The 7,031-nt window shown below is 37.5% G+C and overlaps 1 long non-coding RNA gene across 1 annotated transcript; it reads left to right on the top strand.

The window, feature by feature from the left end:
- The first annotated feature begins 3,110 nt into the window (after positions 1-3,110).
- LOC131011544 (uncharacterized) lies at positions 3,111-6,103 on the top strand. Its single transcript, XR_009097007.1, has 3 exons — positions 3,111-3,615; positions 5,161-5,236; positions 5,823-6,103. It is a non-coding gene; the product is annotated as an uncharacterized LOC131011544 (long non-coding RNA).
- Positions 6,104-7,031: the final 928 nt, after the last annotated feature.

Below are 7,031 nucleotides of genomic sequence, written 5' to 3'. Positions count from 1 at the left end.
CGAAAATTAGGAGCTTGAAACCCTACGAAATTTTGTTGTTTGTTTTCTTGAATTGGCTTGAGTTATATGATGATTGATGATTATTGAGTTAATATATATGAATATCTTGATGATTAGCCATGAGATATAGATTTTTCTATTAGGTTAGTTTACCTAAAATTGGGATGTTGAGATCCTATGGATCAATTGATGTATTGATGATGGATTTGAGTTTATGAGATGATCTAGATGATTAATGATGGATGAGATTGAAGCTTGAGGTTGAGAAGTGAAAAATGAAAAGTGTTAGTTTGAGGAAGAAAATGACATACATGTGTATCTATATATGATCTTGTTTTATGATGTTGATTTGTGCTAATTGGTAACCTATGATGTTAGATCTATGACTTGATCAATAGGTTATACATGATTAGTGATATTTTCAAAAGAGTTTAGTTTAATAAAAATTATGACTTTTTGCCTAAGTGTTATTTAAGTGATTTTGGCTTAAGATATATGTATTTGAGCATGATATTAGTGTATAATTATGTTTGAGTAAGTCTTTTGTTGGCTAAGAAATTTTTTTTTTTTTGACTTTGTTTAGTTTATATGAGTTTTTGAGTTTTCATATTTTGAGAAGTCAATGATTGATAAAATGAGGTCTAATTGCTTTATGACTATTATGTGAAAGTTTGTCATGTTTTATTAAGAGTTTTATGATGATACATGAAGTTTCATTAGAGTTTAGTACATGATAAAAGGGAATCTATATGTGTATAATGATTTATATGATGAATGAGATCGTGTTTGAGTATTTGAGTAATTTTGAGCATGAAAATGAGAAGAGAATTTTAATGATGCGTTTATTGAAACGTTTTACTAGAGATTTGAGGTTATGATGTAAGAAGAGAGTCAAGATTTGAGTATGATGAGCATTATAATGTGCTTGAATGTTTGTGAGTGTTATATGTGTTTAAAATGAGCTTTGATGAGTTTCCTTTAAGGAATGTTGGGTTGAGTATTTTAAGAGTTTGAGATGAGATTTTGGTGAATTTCGTAGGCTTACTGACCTACTGTGATCGACGGTTTTTCAATGTTAAAAAAAAAAACTTTGAAAATTTTATACCAAGTCTCTACATGAGTCTTGAGAACATCGGTAAAATTTCAAGTCATTTGGACTTCGTTTACTATTTTTATAAAATACAAAACCGAAACTGCACATTACTACCGAGAGTTTCAGAGAGCAGGGGAAAGAATCATTCATTTCAGTAGCTTCCTGTGTGATCTAGCTTTCCAAAATTTTATGGTATTAACCTTATTGTGTTAGCTAGATATCCACAAAATGTGAGCCCAGTTTGACAACATTTACTATTTGTTTTCAAAAATCCAAGTTTTCGATTGCTCAAAACTGCCGAATATGGTAGACTGTAGTAAAACAGTCATATCTCCTACAATACTTCGAGTTTTGACTCTACTTTTTTTTATATGAAATTAGACTCGATGACCTTTCTTTTGGTATGAGTCTCGAGTCCAGGAGGTGTCGAAGTAAGAACAGGTTAGATTTTGAAGTTGAGTCAGTGTAAAAACAGAGCGTGTTTTGATAATGTTTGATTGTGTTTTCTTATATGCCTTATGTGATTGTGTTGTCTATGTGTTGAATGAGATTGGACGAGCCTTATATGAGAGATAAATCGAGACTTAGTACCATGATTTTCTTGAAACCTATCCTTGAACTTAAGGATTTGAGATGAGTGGAGAGTTTATATAGAGATGAGTAAAGAGATAGAATATGAGATAGAGCATGAGTTAAGGCTTTATGAGTATGGATTTTAAAAGGATTAAAATGTTTTAAATCAATTCCTTTTTAATGGAGTTTAAAATGCTTATTTAAGTCATTTATAAATGAATAATGAGAAATGCGTAAAGAAGTTCGTAAATGAATCGCGGCATGAGATTTTCAATTTCCCTAGTAAACTAAGGAGATATTATGAAGGAATAAGCAATGAACGAGACTCTCACCACCGAGTCACTACAACAATTGGAGAAGGAAAAAGTTCACGCACAAACAAGATATGTACATCACCTCAAGATGGAGGTAAAGAAAAAGGAAATGGAAGGAAAGCACTAGAACTAAACTTAAGGTATAACCCAACCCCAAGGCTAGTAGGCTCCAGTTAAGAGAGTGAATGCTTTGGCTAAAGTGCCAGAAGCTACAGCAAGAATAAAGTTGGAACGCCACCACAATGTAAACTTAGAAACCCCATTAAATAATCATTTGGAAATGATAAAATGAGTTTACATGGCAGAAGGGGTGCCATTAATCTTTAAGTGAAAGTTACCAAGATGATGAGAAAAGTTTGATATTAGAATTCCCTAGTCAAATCTGAGAAGGTGACTTAGGACGAAGGAAACAATTAAGGTAGTTCACCACTTTACTAAGATGAAGTGAGTGAAAGAATGTTGTTAGGTCCTGAACTGGTCCAACAGATGATTGAGAAAGTCGACCACATAAAAAAAAAAAAAAAAAAAGTCTTACGCCGATAAACGCCGATCGAAATTAGAATTTAATGTTGGGGATCGATTTTTCCTCAAAGTCTCTCCCTCAAAGGGAGTTATACGTTTCGGGAAATAGGGGCAAGTTACGACCCCGTTATATAGGACCTTTTGAGATCCTAGATAAGTTAGGCCTTTGTAGCCTATAAGTTGGCTCTGCCACCAAGCATTGTGGATGTATACAATACATATAGCATCTCGCAATTAAGAAAGCATGTGATTAAGCAAGATAAAGTAGTCCTAGCCAGGACCTAAGTTGTGAAGAGAAATCAGTCCAGATACTTGATCGCAAGATTCAAGTTTTACGAGACAATAATATTGTTCTCGTCATGTAGTGGAACCATCACAGGATGGAAAAGGCCAAAAAAAAAAAAAAAAAGATGAATGAAACGAATGACTAGTATCACAAGATAGAATACCGGATATGCAATTCCGAGGACGGAATTTTTATAAGGAGGGAGGGATGTAATACCCCGTTTCCCTGAGTTAAATTTAGAATTTATTTTGAACTTAGATTTAAGATGATTCACGCCGGAATGAGAAAAAGAATTTATTTTTAATTCCAACACAAATGATTTACAAAAACATTTGTAAATTTAGTTATTAAATTTATATGCATTACATATTTATTTAATTGAGCATCGATCATTTACACGAACTATTTTATTTAACGAACACTGAACGATTATTACAGTTTTCATAGTACAACCCGGAAGATTTTTATTTTATTTTATTTTATTACTCCCATCTACTCCTACACCCACCTACTCCATCAGCCACCATATGCCACAACTTTATAGCTTTTTGTTGAGACACCTCATTCACCACCATACCTTTCAATCATACCATTCTCTGCAATCATACCATACACCTCATTCATCACCATACCTTTCTCTACAAAGTCATTTCACTTCAATAAAGGATCTATCTTTTCCCTCACTTAGCATCTTCGATCAATCTCATTTCTCCCTCAAGTTACTCTCTAGTTCCAACAAACCCAAAGAAATCCAAGTGCAGAGCTCAGCCATATTGCGAATGGATCAAATTGCCACAAAACTCAGATTTCAGCAACTCAAACCAGAGGTTTCATCTTGAATCTCTCTATCTATTTTATACTTGCTCATTCAGTTATGACACTGCAATTGTAACACATCAAACCTTCACATACTTTCATCTCATCATTTCGGTGCATATGTATACACATTCATAAAGAACAACAATTTCTTAAAATCACCAAGTGTTCAGACATACAATTTATGTGCATATAGATACATATATGAAGCATGCCAATTTTGATGTATTTTTGAAAAATGGAGTCGAGAGGGAGGCTAGGCGCTGCGGCTCTGCCGTTGCTGCCTAGCCACGGTGAAGAGTGGGGAAGGAGATGCGGTCGGTGGTGGTGGTTAGCCACTGCCGGAGACGAGGGAGAACATAAGGGAAATGGGCGGCGGTGGTGGCAGCTTGGTGGCTGCTACTCGCTGGGAATTTGAGGGCGGCGATGGTGGTGCCGCTGCTGCCCGGCCACAGCTGGAGAGGGAGAGGTGGTCTGGGCTGGGTATTGCTGAGGGTGTCGGCGACGGTGGCTCCGGCTGCTGCTGTCGCCGAGAGAGAGACCGAGGGAGGCGGCGGCGCTCGTCGTCGCCAAGGGGGATTCAAGGGAGAAGTGACCAGAGATGACGCCCTTCGCCGGAGACGCGGCCGCGGCTTGACAGCGGCAGGGGGAGACGGAGGAGATTCGAGGGAGAGAGAGAGACGGCAGCCTTCCAGCCGTGAATTCGCCGGGGTCGGAGCAGGCGGCGGCGGATCAGTCGAGAGAGGCGAGCAGTCGGACTGATTTGTGCGTGTGTGAGTCTTGACCAGGGTTGTGAGTTAGAGAGAGATCAGAGGGAGTCCAGGCGGCGGTGGCGGCTTATCCGTCGACGCCGGAAAAGAAAACGAGGAAGAAGGAGGCTGGGCGGCGCAGCCGCTAGATGTGTCTGCGTTTGTGTTGTGAGTGTGACCGAGAGAGGGAGTAGGGAAGAAAAGGGGGTGGGATGTTGGGCTTTAGGTTTGGGTTAGGAGTTGGGTTTTAAATTTGGGCCGGGTTTTTAATTAGTGTTGGGCTGAAAATTTTGTTAGAGAGTGGGCCGATTTAATTAGTAGTGGGCTCGAGTCATGGGCCGAGATTTTATTTATTTTTGTTTCAGCTGGGCTTTTAATTTTTAAATCTGTTGGGCCTTTATTAATTTATTTAATTGGATTTATGCAGATTTTTATTTAAAGGAGATACACTATTTTAATTAATTAGACTTATTAAGTTTGATTAATTATTTTAAAGATAATTAGCATAATAATATTATTATTATGAAGTGCATATTTTAAGTAATTACTTATATGCTAACCATGTCATGAAATTGCATTATATTTTGCAATAAGAATATTTATGATTTAATTGGTTTTATTTATAATTCCAATTATTAAAAGATGAGTAAGAATATTGTTGGTGTTCTTAACTCAAGAGAAAATGTTTTCAATTATTTATTCATTAAATTTTGAAAACCCGGCTAAGTGAATCATAGAATATTAAGCACTACACCATGACTTAAGATTAGAATTCAAGGAGACCTATTGAGAATAGATTTCTTGTAGGCTTTGAGCAACAGGAGGATTAGCATTGCTATTCCGATTCAGAGATAAGGATAAACGACAGGCTTTGCCTAATCAGGTGGGCATTATTTTATTATTACGTATATAGAGATCCCCTGCGTGACGTAGGCCTCATATGCGAATATATATGCATGATATGTTTTGACTATTTATTCAGTTTTTATGAAATGCTTATATGTTTAATGCCCTTTATGAAAATGAAAATGTTATGAAAATGAAATGTTTATGAAATGATTGACTGCCAAAATGTTTATGTTTTTATATGTATCCTATCTGTGTTGGTTCGCCAACTTTAAAGGAAATCCAATTGGGATCCTATGCTAGACAAAGGTCGCTAGCTAGGGTTAACGTGTACACTCATGGAGACCGCGAGTCGCTTGCGACCGGTCTTGGCGTCCGTGGTAAGGAGGCCTCCTTCCCGGCGCGTGACAGAAAGGACAGATATGGATCATATAGACTGAAAATGGGATGCGCATCCACCTTTATGAAAATGAATGAAATGTTTTAGTAAGCGCAGGTCATTCAAGAAAACCCCTGTGTGTTACTGTTGGCAGTTCAATTTATATATGTATGCATGTTGTATTTTCGGCTATGCCCACTGAGTATCTTTATACTCAGCCCTGCATGTATTTCTAAATGTGCAGGTTGAGCAGTTGATGGAATGGAATGATGTTGAACGGGTGTTCCTTTGACATTTCAAGAAATGTAACCTTGAGTATACATCTTCATATGTATATCTCACACGTTTTCCGCTGCAAAACACTTTGATTAGGATAACTCTATGTTATGAAGTTGTTACACGTGTTATTGGGTAACCCACCTTAATCAGTTCTCTTTTATGTGTATGTTTTATAAGTATCCAAATGATCATATATGATCCTAGCTTTTTATCTATAAGTGATATTTTCATATACTTTAATGTTAAGTAATTGTACATTTCTATTTCTTATTGTTCACCCCAAGTCATAACCCCTGTTAACCCGTCATTGGGAAGTAGGCTGTGACATCTTGTTCCCTGAAACCATCTGTAGACTCATCAAAGATCACATGAGGTGTTTCTTCAACACAAAGAGTTTGAGAATTAAACACTCGATAGGCTTTGCTTGAACGTTCTGTTCCAGAGTATCCAAGGAAAACTCCTGGATCAGCCTTGCTATCGAAAGTGTTTAACCTCTTCTTATCATTGTTGTGTATGAAATACTTAGAACCGAAAGCATGAAAGTAGGCAATCGATGGCTTTCTGTTCTTCCATAACTCGTATGGAGTTCTTCCATGTCTCTGAGTGAGGAATGAGCGATTCTGCGTGTAGCATGCGTTGTTGACTGCTTCAGACCAAAACTTCAAGGAGAGTTTTGACTCGGCTAACATCGTCCTTGCTGCTTCCTTTAGAGACCGGTTTCTTCTTTCTGCAACTCCGTTCTGCTGTGGAGTTCTTGCTGCAGAAGTTTGATGACTGATTCCTTGTTCATCACAATACTTACGAATGACAGTATTGAGGAACTCAGTCCCACGATCTAATCTGATGCTGATGATGTTGACTTCCTTTTCAACGCTCAGTCTTCTCAGAAGCTTTGGCAGTTCCTCCAGTGTCTCTTTCTTCTTGAAGAGAAATATAACCCAAGTATATCGTGAATAATCACCAACGACTACTAAGGTATACTTCCTACCGTTGTAGCTTCTTGGAGTGATCGGGCCAAACAGATCCATGTGAAGTAGATGCAGAATCCTTTCAGAGAAGTGTCCTGACTTTGACTTGAATGACATCCGCGTTTGCTTTACTCTGAGGCATGCTTCACATTCTTGCTTCTTCTGGAATACAATAGAAGGAAGACCTTCTACCAGCTGATGCTTAG

This window comes from Salvia miltiorrhiza, chromosome 2, assembly GCF_028751815.1.
Source record: "Salvia miltiorrhiza cultivar Shanhuang (shh) chromosome 2, IMPLAD_Smil_shh, whole genome shotgun sequence".
Lineage (NCBI taxonomy): Eukaryota > Viridiplantae > Streptophyta > Magnoliopsida > Lamiales > Lamiaceae > Salvia > Salvia miltiorrhiza.
This window is presented reverse-complemented; position numbering and strand designations above follow the sequence as displayed.